Source organism: Leptopilina heterotoma, unplaced genomic scaffold (genome assembly GCF_015476425.1).
Source record: "Leptopilina heterotoma isolate Lh14 unplaced genomic scaffold, ASM1547642v1 Lhet_377, whole genome shotgun sequence".
Classification (NCBI taxonomy): Eukaryota; Metazoa; Arthropoda; class Insecta; order Hymenoptera; family Figitidae; genus Leptopilina; species Leptopilina heterotoma.
Genome location: NW_025111053.1, coordinates 792,315 through 811,453, shown reverse-complemented (window position 1 = coordinate 811,453; position 19,139 = coordinate 792,315). Strand labels below are relative to the sequence as shown.

The window sequence follows — 19,139 nt, the reverse complement described above, 5'->3', positions numbered from 1 at the left end:
TACGGAAAACAGGCTTGATGATTTCGCCATTTGCCTCTGATTACGTACTTAGGACAGCTGTTAAAACCTGGATGGTGCATAGCATTCGATATATATGCTTTCGCTGGAGTGTCGCATATAATTGTTTGAATTTTACAAACAATCTGTTTATTATGAAATTCAAAATATTCTAACATATGCTTTCTGTCTCCGATAGAAAATCGTCAAGAAAATTTTCTGCATTACTTGGCATTTCATAACCAAAATATAAACCGATTATAAAAACGTCTGAAAAGGGTAAAACTCTACCTTATACAATTTGATCTTAGAGTGCGAAGCAAAGTCCTAGGATCCTTTGGCAATCTTTCTCTAAAACAATCATGTTCTTTTAAATAATGTAGTAATTGTCTTAACGGTTCTTAATAGATTTTATTTTGAGTCGCCCAACGTCCAAGAAATGTTCGTATATCTTCCTTTACTTCGTTAATATTTAATTCGTCTTCATAATTAAAATTATTTTTACCTTCATCAATATCTATGCGTTATCAAAAGTGTTTTAAGATGAATCTGAAGTTTCGGAATCTAATTCACTTGAAAGTGTAGAATTAAAATTTTGTAAAAAGGCGTAATTTAGAGTGTATCGAGATATCCTTTTGCGCTTTTGTCTCTTACAAAGAAGATGAAATGGCTTTATTATACCGCGCAGCAGTTCTAAAAAAATAAAAGATATTAAAATTGAATAAGAATAAAAATTATATAAATATGAAATTATAAAAACCTGCTACACTGTAAATTGCAGTATCTTCTTCGTTTCTCAGATTTTTTTTCGATAATTCTGAAAATATTTATATTTGGAGGTTATATTTTATTTATATTTAGTTATTTTTATATTTCCCTGTCTTAGGATATTTGATGGAATATCCATAAGATATCTATGGATCTAACTGGGACGTTATTTAGATAACCGTAGAATATCTTGTGCTGTACGGAATTGTTCTCTTTAATTCTTGCTGGTTGTGTTTATAAACCAAAAAAAGCTTATAAATTTAAATTAATTATTATAAAAAAATAAAGATATTAACATAAATAAAATTGTTTCAGTAAAGTATCAAATTTCTTCTATAGCATGCTTACGTCGCCTTATTCTGCTTTTATTTTATTTAATTTAAATCTATTATTCGTTAAAAAGAATATGATGTAACATTTATTTAGAATTATAATTTTACAATTCTTTATTTTTCATTTGAATATCTTAATTGTTTAAATTAAACTTTTTTTCAAAACTATTCTTATTAAAAAAATCTTGAAACCTTGATCCTTTATGTATAGGTTTATAAACACATTTTTTAAATTTTTTTTCTAACTTTGAGTCATCATCCTAATTATTCGTCATCAGTTTTCGTAAATTTTTTTTAATCCTCTCACTTGTCCAAGTGTCCTACGCACTTCCGACAAGGTTGTCTTTTTATTCGAGGAAAAGAGACCGTTTTATTGAGGGAACCAGAGCTTGCCGTGTGCAAGAGCAGCTACCGTTCTCTGAAACTCGACTTTAGCGAGTATAAAAAAATTTTAAAACCCGCACTATTCAAAAATTCAGTATTTCTGAATTCGAAAACTTTATTATTTCTGAAAAAAAATTCATTAACAATAAAATCATTTACATAACATGTGGTGCATAAGCACAACATTGAATTCAATATGTATTTGCTCTTTGTGTAATTGTATAAGAGTCAAAAAAAATATTTTCTTTTAAAAATAACTATTTACAACCTTTATAAATTTTTATTCTTTCAACAAAATATAAAAGGGAAATCCTTTAGTCACTATTAACAGCTGTACATAAATATTGTTTAAAAAATATTATTTATTAATGTTATAAACAAATTAACTTAACAAATGAATTCATTTGTTTATTTGTTTATAGTCGAAATGGCATCGTTTTTCTCGGTTTTTTCTAATCGTTCTAAAATTATGTTACCAATAATATTTATGGACATTTTTCATAGTTTATTATTTGTTTATGATAGAAACAAATAAAGTTAACTTAAAATGAACTCTTCACTTCATTATAGGAAAAATGGCTATACAAAATGCCTATGAAAATATTATTGGTAACATAATTTTAAAACGTTCAGAAAAAATACCATTTCCACTATAAACAAATTAACAATTTATTTGTTAACTATATTTGTTTATATCATTAACAAATAATAAACTATAAAAAATGTCCATAAATATTATTGGTAACATAATTTTAGAACGATTTGAAGGAAACGATGCCATTTCGACTATAAACAAATGAACAATTCATATGTTAAGTTAATTTGTTTATAAAAAACTTCCTACGGCGAAGAACATTGTTTATTTTATAAATAAACAATTAAATTTGCAGTAACAATTACAAAAATGAAACAATTAAATTTTTTAATTATTTTATTTGAAACTACATCATTTTCTGAGTATACATACCAAAATTTATAACCATTCGTTTATTCTGTTCCGAGATATTAATTTTTTAATAAAACACTGCATAAAACTTCAATTGTTTATAACTAAGTGAAATTTAATTATTTTATAATTATGTTTAACTTTCATGTATTACCAAGTAAATACAGTGAATCTCAAAATTTGCTGTTACACTTCAGGAATTTTTACTCTTGTACAAAAAATCAATAAATATATTTTCAAACAATACTAACGTTAATTAAATATTATTGCAAAAGGAATAAGGAAAATTAATATAAATTAAATCATAAGAAAAGCGTATTAAATTAACGTTTTTTCAAGAACAATCGTGTCTCAACGCGTCCTAGCGTAGCGGCCGCGGCCCGGCCCGAGCGCTTGCACGCCCCTCTTTAAAATTATGTCATTTGCTCAATTATTAAAGGTACTAAGATTTTTTTTGTAAATTAAAGTGTAGAAAAAATAGATTTTAGTAGTTTTTAAATTTTTTTCGTAACTAGTCTAGAAGACACTAAAACTTTAATTGTTTAATTAATTAACAATTTATTTTGGATAAATAATTATGAATTTTTAAAATTTTGTATTGTTATTAATAAAGGCAGTATTTTTGTACATTTCTGCCAAATATTTTAAAATTTTATCAAAAAACAACGAAGAAATAGTAAATTTTCTAAAAAGGTGCTTTAAAGTTTAATTGTTTATAACTAATTGAAAAATTAAAATTTTTTAAAACTTATTTCGGGAATGTTTTTGTATCACCCGGCTGTTTAATGGTCGAGTTTTTTGCCGTTATTATAAATGTATAATGTTTCGTAAATTCGATTATTCTATTATTCAATATGAGAAAAACATTTTTTTAACATTTTTCACACCTTAAAACCACCCATAACGTATATTACTACCCAAAAAATTGATAATTAATCTAAGTGATGAATTAAATATTTTTTAGCTCCTGTCTGCTTTACAATTATTTATAAATATTCTCTGGTTGTTCAAAAATAAAAAATAATTATAATTAATTAATTAATTAATTATAATTAATTTTAATTATAATTTAAAAAAATTTCCATAGATTCTATACGTTTCGAAAATACAAAAAAATATTTTTATGATGACTACACGGAGAGAAAGAAAAGTAAGCGGCTCTACCTGTCGGTAGAGCGGTTGCGTTAAATGCGAAACAGCCGTTCAACTTGAGGTTAAGCACGCTGCTTACTCTCGAGGGGAGAACGGTTCTCCTTTTTGGGGAAAGCGGGTACACTTTTTGGAAAGTAAGCGGCTCTATTTGTGTGGAGAAGAGAACCGATACTCCTCAAAAAGTATAACCGTTCGACGTTTTCGGCGCTACTGCTGTGCTTTATAAAGGGAAAACAGCGCTCTCTTGACAAATCAAACGGCTCACTTATTTTTCTCTCCGTGTAGGTAATGATAGTAAATATAAACTACCCTCTAAAAACAACCCTATGGTCAAATAACCACCCCTTGTTGATAAAAGTTTTTGTGAATGATAAAAAAATCTATAGCTTCTAAATGATTCTAAATTATAAAAAAAATGTTTCTAAGTGACACAGATATGTATAATATTAGTAAGCACACCCCTCGCAACCACCCCTACTGCATAACAAGATTCAGGCGAATCTCATAAATTTTTTTAATTTTTTTGTCCGCCATATTGGATCCGCCATTTTGAATTTTTGAAAACTGACATCGGATTCGTAATAAGCGACCCCGAAAACCGCCAAGTAACAAATTTTATGCGAATTTGGTAGATTTTCAAGTTTATCGTCCGCCATGTTGGATCCGCCATATTGAATTTTTGAAAACTGACATCGGATTCGTATACAGAAAAAATGCGAATGGTAAAAACAACCACATTTGTGTAGTTAGAAAAAAAGTAGTTAAAACTACCATATTCAGCAGCATTTTAACTATACTTATTCAGTTAGTGGAACCAAAATGAAGTAGTTGGTTTTATGTAGTTAAAATAACTACTTTACGTAGTTGAAATAACTAACAGATGCTTGTAAATGGCTCAACTATAGTGTAGTAGTAAAAACTATTGTTAAAAATAGTTAATTTTACTATTGTGGTAGCAAAAATAACTATTTTGTATTAGTTGCAGACAAAATGAGACTTACTGTTTTTATATAGTAAATACAACCTCTGAAAGTTGTTACTTTTATGATTTATGTAGTTAAAACAACTATTTCTTACTAGTTGCAGAGAAAGAAAGAAATTTACTGTTTTCATATAGTAAAATCAATTGTTGAAAATAGTTATCTTTACTATTTATGCAGTTGAAAAGATCATTTTTTTCTACAGAGAAAAAACGTGAGTGGTAAAAACATCCACATATGTGCAGTTAAAAAAATATAGTTAAAACTACCATATTCAGCAGCATTTCAACTAAACTTCCATAGTTAGTGGAACTAAAATTGAATAGTAGGTTTTATGTAGTTAAAATTACTACTACACGTTATGATTGTGAATAACTCAACAATAGTGCAGTAGTTAAAAGTACTGTTAAAAATAGTTATTCTCGGAATTTCTGTAGTAGAAATATCCATTTCTTGCTATTTGCAAAATAAATTAAAATTTACTGTTCCAAAGAGTAAAAACAACCGCTGGAATTTGTTATTTTTGTGTTTAATGTAGTTAAAAGAACCAATTCTTACTAGCTTTTAATAATTTATCTCTATGGTGGTAAGAAACATTTATTTTTATAACTACAAAAGTCATAAAAGTAACAATTTTTATGTTATTTTTACTATATGAAAATAGTAAGTTTAATTTTTTTATAACTAGTAAAAAGTGGATAATTTTACTACAGAAATTCTGAAAATAACTATTTTCAACAGTACTTTTAACTACTGCACTATCGTTGAGTCATTTAAAATCATATGCTGGCTACATTTCAACTAAGTCCTTGAGCTTAAAAAATTAGTTACTGCAACTAAACGGAGTAGTTATTATGACTGAATCTAAGAAGAATGTCCTCAAGTACAATGCCAGTCATCGTAGCGTGCGAGCGTGGTTAGGTGGTTAGGTTATCGGTTTTCGAATGTTAGGGTCGTGCGTTCAATCCCCGGCGTTTAGGGATTTTTTTCTGTTAGGTGTATAAGAATTTAATATATAAATTATATATGAACAAAAATAGGTAAGAGAAAATATAAAAAAATGGACCTCAATAATAATAAAAAACAAATAAATAATTTCATTTTACTACATTAAATAGTTAATTTAACTATTTTTTACAGTTGTTACAACTACAATTTGTTACGGGCGCCTATAGGAACTATGAAAATTTAGTTACAGCAACTAAATGAAGCAGTTAGTATGACTAACAACAAATAGTTAAGATAACTGTTTTAGTAGTTTACTGTAAAAATGGTATTTATTACTACATTTTACAGTTAGACTAACTATTCTGTCATAGTTCATTTTACTAAATAATGTTACGGGCGCCTATAGGAACTACAGGAAATAGTAAAAAAGTAGTCAAATTTACCATATTTTTTTGTGTGTATTCAGCGACCTCGATAACCACCAAGTAACAATTTTTAGACGAATTTGATGAATTTTCAATTTATCGTCCCCCATGTTGGATCCGCCATTTTGAATTTTTAAAAACTAACATTGGATTCGTAAACAGCGACCCCAAAAACCCCCGAGTAACAAATTTTAGGCGAATTTGGCAGATTTTTTAATTGTTTCGTTTTTTTGGGGTAGTTTTTTTTACCCTGAGGTAAAATTTTGTTATTAATTTTTTTTACAAAGTTTATAATATTTGTAAACATATGTTACTTCGAAAGCCGAAAAAATTTTTTTTTTGAATTTAAACCTTTTTTAAATTTGTTGCGTTTTTTGAAGGGGTGTATTTCATAAAGGGTAGTATTTTGTAAAATGGCATTCATATGTATTTGTTACTTTCGCTCACCCCTTCAAAATGAGACCTTAGCGGAGTTGATCCGTTAAGTTTTAAGAAAGTTATGATTTACTGAAGTAGGTGGTACATATGTGTACCACTGGCCATTAAAGAGGTAAAATGATTTAAAAATTAAATATACTTGTCGTTTATGCTTCCTCCACGAGGTAGCAAATTTTTTTTTGATGATCGTAAAGAGGAAGCAAAATGTTCATGTAATGAACATCTGGATTTACTACTTGATTATTTAATAATCTATAATCAATACAAATTCCAATTGTCCCGTCTTTTTTACTAGGGAAGAGGTTCGGTTGTGGGCATAGTTTCGTTTTTGACTCATAATTTGTGTCCTTGTAGATATTAAGCAAACATATGTATATGTATTTAAAGCTAGGGACCTTAGCTAACTACTGATAAAGAAACTAAATTGATTCCATTGACTAGAAAAATTTTATTAAAAATTCAATAAAGTGGGCATTTTTCTAACAAAGAAAATTTTGGTTCGGTTGTGGGCACTCTTGAAAAATCAAATAAAAATTCAAAAAAATTAACTAAGTAACGATTCATTAACTACGTAAGGATGATTTTATCTAATTTTGACATTACTTCCTCCCCATGTAAGGACATATAAGATTTCTCACACTAAACCTCAACTGCACAGTTACTACTATTGCTATAGCTACAAGCTTATCATTACACACACGTGACATTTGTCAGATTAGAAAAATCTCATTTCTGTCAAAAGTTCTGCGGGGGTGTCCACAACCAAACCTTTTCCCTTTTATTGTAATAGGGCTTGCATAATCCGAATTTGAAACTAATAATTTTCAATCTTATCCATTCTTCAATTTGTTTTTGAACATCCGCTTTTTCTTTATACGATAACCGACATGCATTTTGATATACGGGTGTGTCGTCTTTCAAAATAATCTTTACTTTCATATCAACATCTTTTGATTTTCGTGGCTCATAATCTTTTAAAGTTGCAAAACCTCATCGCGCAAATCAAATTTTACATTAACTTTGGCAGAAATATTTAGTGTGAAAACGGAATGTTAAAAATGTTGCAATAGACATTTCTTAAAGCTCAGAAACCGCTCTTTCAAATGCTGCAATAAAAAATATTAAAAATTTATAAATAAACAAATTACATAGTTATTTAATAAAAACCGAAATTTTTTAAAGATTTTTTTTCAAAAATAAACTTTTTTTTCATATTTATGACAAAGAAATACGTCTCAAAGGTAAAAATATCGCGTCAAAAATATCTAACCTAAAATGTAGAACAATAAAAATTAAAAAAAAAACAAAATGGCGGATCAAAAATGGCGTTTAAAGTTCACTTTTTAATAAGTACCTAATATATAGCAAGAGCATATTTTTTTAATCACTTGATAGATTCACTTGAAACTTCTTACTCAAGGGTTTTTGGGGTCGCCGGTTATAAACGTGATGGTAGTTTTCAAAAATTCAAAATGGCGAATCCAATATGGCAGACACTTTTTTCAGAACATTATCGGATTCACTTGAAACTGGTTACTCGGGGGTTTTTCGGGTCTCTGATTATGAATATGATAGTAGTTTTTAAAAATTCAAAATGTCGAATCCAATATGGCGGACAGTTTTTTCAAAACTTCATCGGATTCACTTAAAACTGATTATACTCAGGGGTTTTTGGGGTCGCTGATTACAAATATGATAGTAGTTTTCAAAAATACAAAATAGCGAATCCAATATGGCGAACACTTTTTTCAAAACTTCATCGGATTCGCTTGAAATTGGTTACTTGGGGAGGCGCATGAAAACTCTCCAATTTTTATTTTCCGAATCTTTATTTTATCGAAATTCTTTTTATCTAATAAGAATTAATTATAATTTATTTAATCGAAAAAATAATTGTCAAAAACATTTTTTTTTTGAATGACTAATTAACAGAATGTTTAATACTGCAAAAGAAAATTTTTTATAATCTTCAAATAACTGAATTATCATTTGTAAAAATTATTATTTTTTATATTTCTTATTTACACTAATATTTTTATTTTCGAAATGTCAATTTTGATAAATATTATTTTATAGATTTCTTAATATAATTGTTAATAAAATTATAATAATTATATTCCTGAATTATTATTCAATATAATTTAAATATTACCGAATTACCAATTCTTAAAAAATTTATTGTTCCTAATAATATTTTTTTATAATGTGTAAATGTTCCATATATTAAAGTTTCTAAATTTTATTTTTTCGAAATATCATTTGTTATAAAACTTTTTTCTTATAAGGGGTGTTTCATATGAAAACGACATATGATGTCTCAGATTTTTCTCATATTATGAGAATTGAGAGTGATAAGGGTCCTAATGAAGTATACTAAGTAACAATAAAAAATTATTTTTATTTTTCTAGATATTTGCATTAAAAAATTTTTGTAAAATTTTTGTATTTTGAAAATAACTTTTTCTTGCTTTGAGTTACAAAAAATTGTTCTGAACATTTTTTGTGCTCAAAATAGTAAACTTTAAAAAAAAACTACTAAAAATAAAAATTATGAATTTTAGGTTAATTTGTTTAAACAATAAAATTTGTTTTTAGTATTTAAACCCTTTCTCCCTGTTTCTCAGGTCTGAAATATTGTTAAAAACAATTTTCCCAATGATATTTAGCGTAGTTAATTGTTTTAAACAATATTTGTAATAATTAATAATTTTTAAATAATAAAATAATAAACTTTTTTCAAATTTGGCGCCATATTCTTCAGAGATGGGAAACGTCGAAACCGGATATTCTGTAGGTGAAATAACTATTCGGAGCAATTCTTATTATGACATTTATAGGTTAGGAAAATAATAAATTAGATAATATAAATCTTAGAAAAAATGGATTTATGTAAAATACGAATAAGGAAATATAAAAATTATGAAAAAGAATTATTTGGAATAAAAAATATTAGGAAAAATAAAAAATCGATTAATAAAAAATTATTTAAAATATAATTTCGGTAAGAAAAAAATTATACGAAATAATTATTCGAATAAAATAAAATTATAAAAATTGGTTATTATACAATAAAGAAAATCATAAAAAAATTATTAGATATAACAAAAGTTTTGAAAAATACTATATCGATATAATAATAATTATGAGAAGTGACAATTCGGTAAAGTTATAGTTAGAAAAAATACAAGTTAGAAAATATAGTAATTATAAAGAAGAATGATTAGGAGTAAAGAAAATTATGCGTAATGTTAATTCGAAAAAGTTAAAATTATTTTGAAAAACATTTATAAGAAAAAAGTTTTATAACAAATGATATTTCGATAAAATAAAATTTAGAGACTTTAGAATTTAGAACATTTACACATTATAAAAAAATATTATTAGGAACAATAAATTTTTCAAGAATTGGTAATTCGGTAATATTAAAATTATATTGAATAATAATTTGGGAACATAATTATTATAATTATTAACAAATCTATAAAATAATATTTATCAAAATTGAAATTTCGAAAATGAAAATATTAGTGTAAATAAGAAATATAAAAAATAATAATTTTTAGAAATGATAATTCGGTTATTTGAATATTATAAAAAATTTTCTTTTGCAGTTATTATTATTTTCTAGTCGAAACTACAACTAAATCTAATTATTATTATTACTTTATTTTCAAAGAAATTTTAAAATTAAATCAAAGTGGAGAATTTTAAAATTTCAAATATCCTGCTAAATATAGTTTCTAAGAATGTTGATATTACTATTGTAATTATTATTTTATTATTATTTATAATAATAATTATTATTATTACGATACTTATAATTATTTTGAATTTATTATTATTATTTATGTGTCATTCCACGTCAAGTGAGCCACCCCTCTGCCCAAAATAGGTTTTAATTAAAAAAAATTTCAAAATGTGGAAAATTTATATTAAATAAATACCTTTAGAATGCCTTGTGCCCCAAATTGAAAAACAAAATGGCGGATTAAAAATGGCGGAAAGCTTGTAAAAAATTGATCAAATTTGCTTGAAGCATGGAACTTAGGGGTTTTCGGGGTCGCTGATTACGAATTTGAAGTCAGATTTACAAAATTCAAAATGGCGGAACAAATATGTTGGACAAACTTTAAAAAATCGATTGAATTTGATCGAATCATGTTACTCGAGGGTTTTCGGTATCGCTGATTACAAATTTGAAGTCAGAATTTCAATATTCAAAATGACGGTTTAAATATGGCGGACAAATTTTAAAAAATCGATTGGATTTGATCGAAACATGTTACTCAGAGGTTTTTAACCTCGCTAACTACGAATTTAATGTCATATTTTCATAATGTAAAATAGTGAATTCATTAAAATTATGTAGATACATTTCTAATACAATTACAGAGGATATCCGACAAAGATCGTCTGCCTTTTCTGAAAATGCTGATGTGATGGGATTCCAGTTCCATTGAGGTTGATTTTTATAGGGGTTATAGAGTGACAAACGTTCCTGCCCATTTTTCCGAATGAGAGTTCCCGAATGACGATTTTCCCGAATAACTATTTTCCCGATAACCATTTTCCCGAATCTATTTTCCCGAATTATTTTTTTCCCGAATAATTAATTTCCCGAATTATTTTTCTCCCGAATAATTTATTTCCCGAAAAATTTTTTCACGAATTATCTTTTTTGAATTATTGTATTCGTAAGAATTACAAAAATTAATTTTTTACGGTCGTTGCTATGGTAACATTAAACCTATTTATATTATTAATTACTATTGTTTTAGACGTCAATTTTTGCTTTTTTGGAAGTTATAAGAATAATATTTTAAAAATTTTAAAATATGGACGCGAAAATAGTTCAAGACACGAAATTAATTATTGGTGGATTCATATATTTACGATCGAAAAAACCCACAGTAATCAACCCCAATACTTATTGGGATTGCAAGCGTCTTTGAGTTAAAGAATGTAATGCCAGAGCCATAACAAAATGGATTAATGGAGAGTTAATTATTATCAAAGGTAAGTTTATTCGATTATTTATATTATTGCTTTCAGTGTATTCTATATTGGTCTTATTTATGGTTATGATTCTAATATTACTTTCAAAATTAACCATTTGCAAAAATTAACCTGCGTAACATGAAATACAAAAAAGATCAAATAAATATAGAATATAAAAAAATAAAAAAAAAATAAAATAAAATAAAATAAAATAAAAAAAAATAAAAAATAAAAAAAATAAATAAATAAAAAATAAATAAATAAAAAAAAATAATAATAAAAAAAAATAATAATAAAAAAAATAAAATAATAAAATAAAATAATAGGTCCCGATGTATGCGAACACGATCATGCTCCGAATCGAGAAGAGGCTGAAGCTCTCATCGTTACGACAAATCTTAAACGGCGTGCCGAAGAACATCCGGAACGACCGCCTTCTGGAATTGTGCGAACTGAACTGGAAGGCCTGTCAGCTGGAGTATTAAGCCAACTTCCAGAACGAAGCAGCATCACAAAATCACTGAGGAGAGTTCGTCGGCGGCATCTTCCAACTAACCCTAAATCTCTAGATGAGTTGGAAGAGATTCCTGACCGTTTTCAAAAAACGTTAACCGGGGATCAATTTCTTTTATATGACTCGCGGAACAGTGATGATCTCGATGAAGGCAGAGTTCTTGTTTTCGGGACTCGGCGCAATCTTGAAATGCTTGCCTCAAGCTACCTTTCGTCTTTGCCTTGATGACCTCTAAAGAAGCAAATCAATATGCTGCTGTGCTTCGTGCTGTTCTTCGTGGAGCAGAACGTTTTGGCATTGAGAATATTTCTCCAAATAGGATAATGAGCGATTTCGAAAAAGCAATAATAATTGCCTGCTCCGAAGTTTTTCCTGATGCAATTCTGGCTGGGTGTTTTTTTCATTTAGGGCAGTCGGGATATCGAAAAATACAAAGTGTTGGCTTGCAGAGTATGTACGATGCACCAGATCGGGAAATTAAGGTTTATGCACATATGCTTCTTGCTTTGGCTTTTGTCCCGGAAATCGATGTTGTCGACGCTTTTAACTTAGTAAAGGAAAGAGCACCAGAAGAACTTGACGATGTTGTCAATTACTTTGGAGAATACTACGTAATTGGTAAACCAGCACGTGGACGGGGACGAGTTAAAGCTGTCGCACCCCGGTATCCTATCACCTTTTGGAATGTTTATGACGCTACTCTACGTGGTTTGCACAGGACAAATAATGTCAGCGAAGGCTGGCACAACAGGTTTCGACGATTAATGGGAAAAGATCATCCTGATCTTTATTCCGCTCTACTGGAGATACAAAAAGAACAAGGAGACACTGAGATTTGTCTTGTAGAGTTGGCCATGGGTAGGGTTTTAAAGGTTGCGCCAAAAAGAAAATGGTACGACAACCAAAATCGACTACGGAATATAGTAGAGAACTACGGAACCACCGAAAGATTGGAGTATTTGCGTGCCATAGCCCATAATATTGTTTTATAATCGCTTTATATTTTTATAATTTTTTTATTTTATATAATATTGTTTTATAATCGCTTTATATTTTTATAATTTTTTTATTTTATATAATTTATATATATTTTTATTTTTTATCAAATAAATACATTCTAATAAATACATTTGTAAAAAATAATGCTGCAAAATATCTCATTCAGGAAATAATATATTCGAAAAAAATTATTCGGGAAAATAAACTATTCGACAAAGAAATCATTCGGGAACATAGTAATTCGGGAAAAAAATTATTCGGGAAAATAAACTATTCGACAAAAAAATCATTCGGGAACATATTAATTCGGGAAAAAAATTATTCGGGAAAAAGGTCAATCGGGAAATGCCATTCGGGAAAATGACCGGGAATCAGTGACAAATGATCACCACATCCTCCATCTTAGAAAAAGAATACAGCCAACTAGATAAAGTGGTTAGGGGCTTCCAAAAAGACTCAGGATTAGTAGTGATATGAATCTTGCAGGATTTCAAATCGTCGATGGTGGGATTAATCAAAAGCATAGGTTAACAGGCTGGTCTCTCCTTCAGTTCGTACATGGGAACCCCATTCAAACAGGCGTGGTAATGATGTTGTTGATTTGCAGGATTTCCAGTCTTGCTCCGTGAGTAGAAGATAGGTGTGCTGTTCTTCATCAATAATAAGGTAATTATGTTTAGTCTTAATATAAGCTCTTATTGTTTTATTTCACATTTCCCCCTGGACGGTTGTGAGGGGATGCATTCTCAATGCCTGATAGTTATATTTTTCCAGCAGAGGGATGTCAACAAGGATCCTTAGTTGGTGATCGACAAATAAAATGGTGACGGTGGAGATCAGTATTAATTCGTTAATGCTAACTGCAGGTCCAGGTAGCGGGAACTGTACTTCAGTGAGATGATCCTGGATGTCGCGTAGGATAGGCTCCAGTTTATATTAAATCAGCACAGGGTGCAGTTTTCCTTGCCTGGCCGTATAGACTGCTTCCAGCATGGTTTGTGTGATTTGGATGTTGTGGCCCAGTCCTGTCTTTAATGCTCTTAGTAGGTTAAATATTACATCCCTTTCTTCTAACTCGACTTTGGTCGCAGGTCGATTCTCTTGATTATCAATTATGAGGTCCAGTTTTTTATTAATGTTATTTATTAGGGCGCCGTGTTTTTTGATTTGGGCACTGAAAGAGTGATAACTCCGTTAAAAATGAAGCTAGATGCTTTTTTAAATTGCATTGGAAAGCTTATTAAATTTCCAATGAAATGCCACTATTTTAAGTTGTATTGCATAAATAGAAAGTGCAATATCATGTTTTGAAGACAAAAAAATAATTCTATTCTTTTTCGGAATTTCTTACCCTTACTTTGACTCCTGGCAAAATTTAGAAAATTTGGTGAAAAAAATTGTTACTTTCACAGACTATTCCTTGTAACCTAAGCTTTTATAGAGACCAAGTACAGCTAAAAATATTAACGAGTTCCGGAAATATTACAAAAGGAGTCGGACCGTGAGAAGCAAAATTTTCAATCATCGATTTCTCTAATTCGCCGTTGAGTCAATTGCGTGGCTGTGAAAAAAGTGTCGAAAATTAATTTTACCAAATACATTCTTACTGGGATCCATTTTTAATTTAATTTATTATATAATGATATTTAAAAAGTAGACCTCAGTAAGAATGTACTTGGTAAAATTAACTTTCGACAATTTTTTCACAGACACGCATTTTACTCAACGGCGAATTAGAGAAATCGATGATTGAAAATTTTGCTTCTCACGGTCCTACTTTTTTTGTAATATTTCGGAAACCCGTAAATATTTTTTGTTGTTCTTGGTCTCTATTTAAAGCTTAGGTTACAAGGAATAGTCTGTGAAAGTAACAATTTTTTCATCAACTTTTATAAATTTTGCCAGGAGTCAAAGTAAGGGTAAGAAATTCCGAAAAAGTATAGAATTTTTTTTTGTCTTCAAAACATCATATCGCGCTTCCTATTTATGCAATACAACTTAAAATAGTATCATTTCATTGGAAATTTAATAAGCTTTCTAATGCAATTTGAAAAAAGCATCTAGATTCATTTTTAACAGAGTTATCACTCTTTCTGTGCGGATGTGTTTTTTAATAGCTCGAGATGTTAGCGTTCGCACAATTTCCGCCGGTAGTGTATGTCCAGAAAGATGGTCACTCTCCAATTGGTCACGAATCTTTTTATGGTACCAAGATGCTCATAATATATCCCACTGCTAACAGGCAGCGGGGTAATTTGTAACTGCTGCCCATCGGAAATCCCTGAAGGTGGGTATGATCCATAGGCTGCTATTGGAACTAGGATAATGGTTAGGTTTGTCAGGAGGAAAACGGTCGATCCTTTGTGACGTTGCAAATTTTGCAAGTCTAAAAACTTCCGTTTTTTGTATTATTTACCTTTTGTTCACAAGTTACACCGATTTCTGAATTAATTAAATCCCTAGCAGCCCGATATCATTGAAACAATGAAACATTCCACGATCGATTGCGATTTTTTTATTATTATTTTGTATTGCTGTATTTTCTTTCTATTTTATGTATTTTTGAACGAGCCAAACCAAGAACCATGGAATTATTTGCTGATAAAACACTCGGAAATCATCCTTCACAGTAACTATTCAATTTTAATTTCACGAAAACCAATACGCAATATTTCCGAAAGACAAGTCCGACCTGTCAACCCAAATTATGATGTCAATCTGCCAACTTGAGGAAAATAAAGTACATAGACTGGGTATTTATACACAGATGCAGCAGCAGAAACCTCGCCCGGTAAAAATTATCTATGCGACAGAGGAGAAGGCACGAGCAGTCCATCAAATGTTTTTAGCTGCCAAAGTAAATGTGTCTCAGTCTCACTTTCTCAAAAGCATGTGGCTTACTCCAGACAAGACAAAGATGTAGCTAGAAGAGATAACGGAGAAAAGGAGCGAACTCGCTGCTGTCTTCATGGTGGGGAAGTGGATTTAAAGTTGGTGTTTATAAACGGCAATCCAGTGATTATAAAACAAAAACCTTTATTCAAAAAGTTGACAATTGCAATAGCTATAAATTAAATAATTTTGATTTTACATCTTTCGTTTCTCTACCACACTAGTTCTGTGTTATCTGACTAATCTCAGTGTGAGTGTTCGGACCAAGACAGTTATGTATCTTGTATCAACGATCTTACATGTGTTGGTGCAGGGAGTTCAGTTCCCTCTACAGCTGTTATCGATTATTCTCATTTTGACATTTCTGTTTACTACCAAAACGTCAGAGGCCTTCGAACGAAATTACATACGCTTCGCCATTCTGCTATATTGTCATCATATGACATTTTGGTCTTTACAGAATCATGGCTTAATGATAGATTTAATTCTTCTGAACTTGGTTTATACGATTATAATGTATTTCGATGCGACAGATGCAGTTTATCAAGCGATAATCTACGTGGAGGTGGAGTTCTTATTGCATCAAGCATACATTTACATGTGACACTTCTTCCTAATAAATATACTTCAATTGAACATTTATTTATCAAGTTTTCATTTAAATCTATTTTATATATATAATTGGTTCTTTTTATCTTACACCTTACTTGATGGTGGATGATTCTATTGCCATGAGCAGAGCTCTTGAAATATTCAGGATCAATTTCCTTCTGCTGTGATTTACATTCTTGGGGATTTTAATATGCCGTTTGTGAAGTGGAATACTGTACATGGCACTGGTCCATCGTGTGTGAATTGTGGTAATTTGCAGGTACATTCAATAATAATTGAAAACATTGTCTCTGATAGTATAGATTTTCTAAATTTAAGTCAAGTTAATCAATACTTCAATATGTTTGGCTCATTGCTTGATTTGGTCTTTTGTAATTCTTTTAACTTTAGCTTATGTTTAGCACAAGATACAATCCTCACAATTGATAATTATCATTCTCCATTATTATTAAAAATTCATACTAATGTTTTGTTATCATCCTTAAGAAATGAATCAACATGTCATTTCAAATATGACTTTAATAATGCAATATGCACTTACTTGGATAATATTAACTGGTATAGTGTACTTAATCAAGTTGATGTGGATGTAGCCGTGAATATTTTTTATGTCCATGTTTATACAGCATTTGACTTTTTTCTAATCGAGTTGTCAGAGTTGAATTTCAATGGACCAATCGGTCGAAACACGGATTCACATTTTTAATGATATCTCGAAGACTGATTAATTTTTTTTAATTTTCGAAGGCTTATTTCAAAGCTGAAATTCGAACGAAGATATCTATGTTTTTAAAAAACTTTTATCTAAATTTTTTTAGATTTTTAAAAAAGTTAAATTCAAGAGACAAAAATGAGAAAATTTCTTCACTTTCTCCCAAAACAATTAAAAATAACTAGAGACATAACAAATCGTGACTATTCTGACCTGAGGGAATTGTTTAATATACCAAAAATCTCATAATTTTTCTGTATTCGGGTTTAATTTTTTTGCATCGAGTACTTAACAATTATGTGGACTGTTCTGAGATTCTTGCGAACATACATTTTTCAGCACCTTCAAAATTATCTAGAAATACTAAACTTTTTAAAATCAATTTTCATAGAAAAAAATATGGTGAAAATTCAATTTACCATAGAATTTGCAGTGAAGCTAATACTTTTTGTCCTGACTTAGATTTCTTTAACTTACCATTATTTTCTTTCATTTCTGCTTTGCGTTTGTTGGTTAAAGATTTGTAAACAATTAGCTACCTAGCTCAAAACTTACACTTATTGTTATTTTTTATTATTGTCTCACTAGACATTCTCTTTTTTTATACAAGTTTATATTTAATTCTAAGTACTATTTGTACTGAAGGGCATTTTTTCTTTGTAAGCCCGTATATAGTTACTAAATAAAATAAATAAATTTTCGAAAGACGAGTCGGACCTGTCAACCCAAATTATAATGTCAATCTGTCAATCAAAAAATCTGTCAAAACAAGAGAAATCACCGTGATTAAGAACAATTCGTTACAACAACCTTAATTGTAAAATTATCATTTATTTATGCAAGACTCGAACGTGTAATAGATGAGCATGATAAAGAGATTTTGGACAATTGTTTGCTGATTTACCGAGGATGGAAGCTCAACTTTATGACTTGGGCGAAATTCGAGGTTAAGCACATGTTTTGTTATGACATTGCTCGCAACCGGAGAACGAGATTCGCACAGCTGATCGAATAAATTCTATGAACAGCAATATTTCGTTATGATTGATAACGTTGTAGTCGACGACAACGATATCACCCCGTTCTTTGATTAACTACGGTCTTTGATGGGGTTAGATCGTGAAAACTCACACCAAGTTTTAGAGGTTATGATGGAAGAAAATTCAGTTACGCCAGAAACGCTAAGTGGATTGCCTATTCGTATCCGAGGATTCAAAAACAAATATTTATTGCCGTTTAAATCCTAAAATTATTGGAAATATCTACCAAAAACATTAAATCGATTATTAGTGAAATCAAATTTGAATGAGTTCCGCGCTATTGATTTTCCACTCTTTTTCATATTCTCGGTTCTTTCTTAATTTTTTTGTATTAAGAAAACACTCTGTAAAATCGTGACGCCAGGCAGAACCCATAATTGATTTTTATTATCGAATCTTTAATTTGAGAGAGATGAATTATATAGATGCCCTCATCTCATTAATCAAAATTATTTTGGTGAGTTAGTTTTGTTATTCTGATTTCTCATTTTGTTTCGGATTCACTTTTTCAGTCATAAAATGACGAATAGAAAAATTGAATCCGACCATGTGTTGGGAAATATGTCGGCTATATGCCGGTATATTATAATCTTGTAAAATTCATAATCATAAGACCAATTATTATTGTTCTGATATTGATTTAAATTTGTAAATGACTCGCTTAATTATTTTTTTCGTTATATTTTTCCGTTGAGATGTTTAATTTTCGCGTATTTTTCTGAAACATGAATTGATTAAATTTGCTATAGTTGGGAAACTTGTGATTTGCCGGTAAAATCGGTGTAATGTTCGAATTTACCGAATAATAGAAATTTAAAGTCGTTGAGTGTTTGAAAATTACGAATATTTCAGAAAAATGTCAGATAAAATTTCGATTATTATTTAATGTGTCAAATTTCAGTGACTTTTTTTCTATGTGCTTTTCCGATATTTTGTGATTTGCATTTGTCATGATGTGAAATCATGCTTGATAATTCTAAAGAGAAAAGTTTTCTTTTAAGA

The 19,139-nt window shown here is 29.3% G+C and overlaps 1 protein-coding gene across 4 annotated transcripts in view; it reads left to right on the top strand.

Moving 5' to 3' along the window:
- The window catches only part of LOC122505843 (5-hydroxytryptamine receptor 2A-like), an 837,584-nt gene that overhangs the window by 146,604 nt on the left and 671,841 nt on the right, over positions 1-19,139 (top strand). Inside the window, exon 1 of one of the 4 annotated variants that reach the window (XM_043617696.1) lies at positions 11,138-11,386. The exons of the other annotated variants lie outside the window; for them this stretch is intronic. The gene's annotated coding sequence lies outside the window, so the exon portion shown is untranslated. Of the gene's footprint in view, positions 1-11,137; positions 11,387-19,139 lie in introns of those variants that run through there. 4 annotated transcript variants of the gene reach the window in all.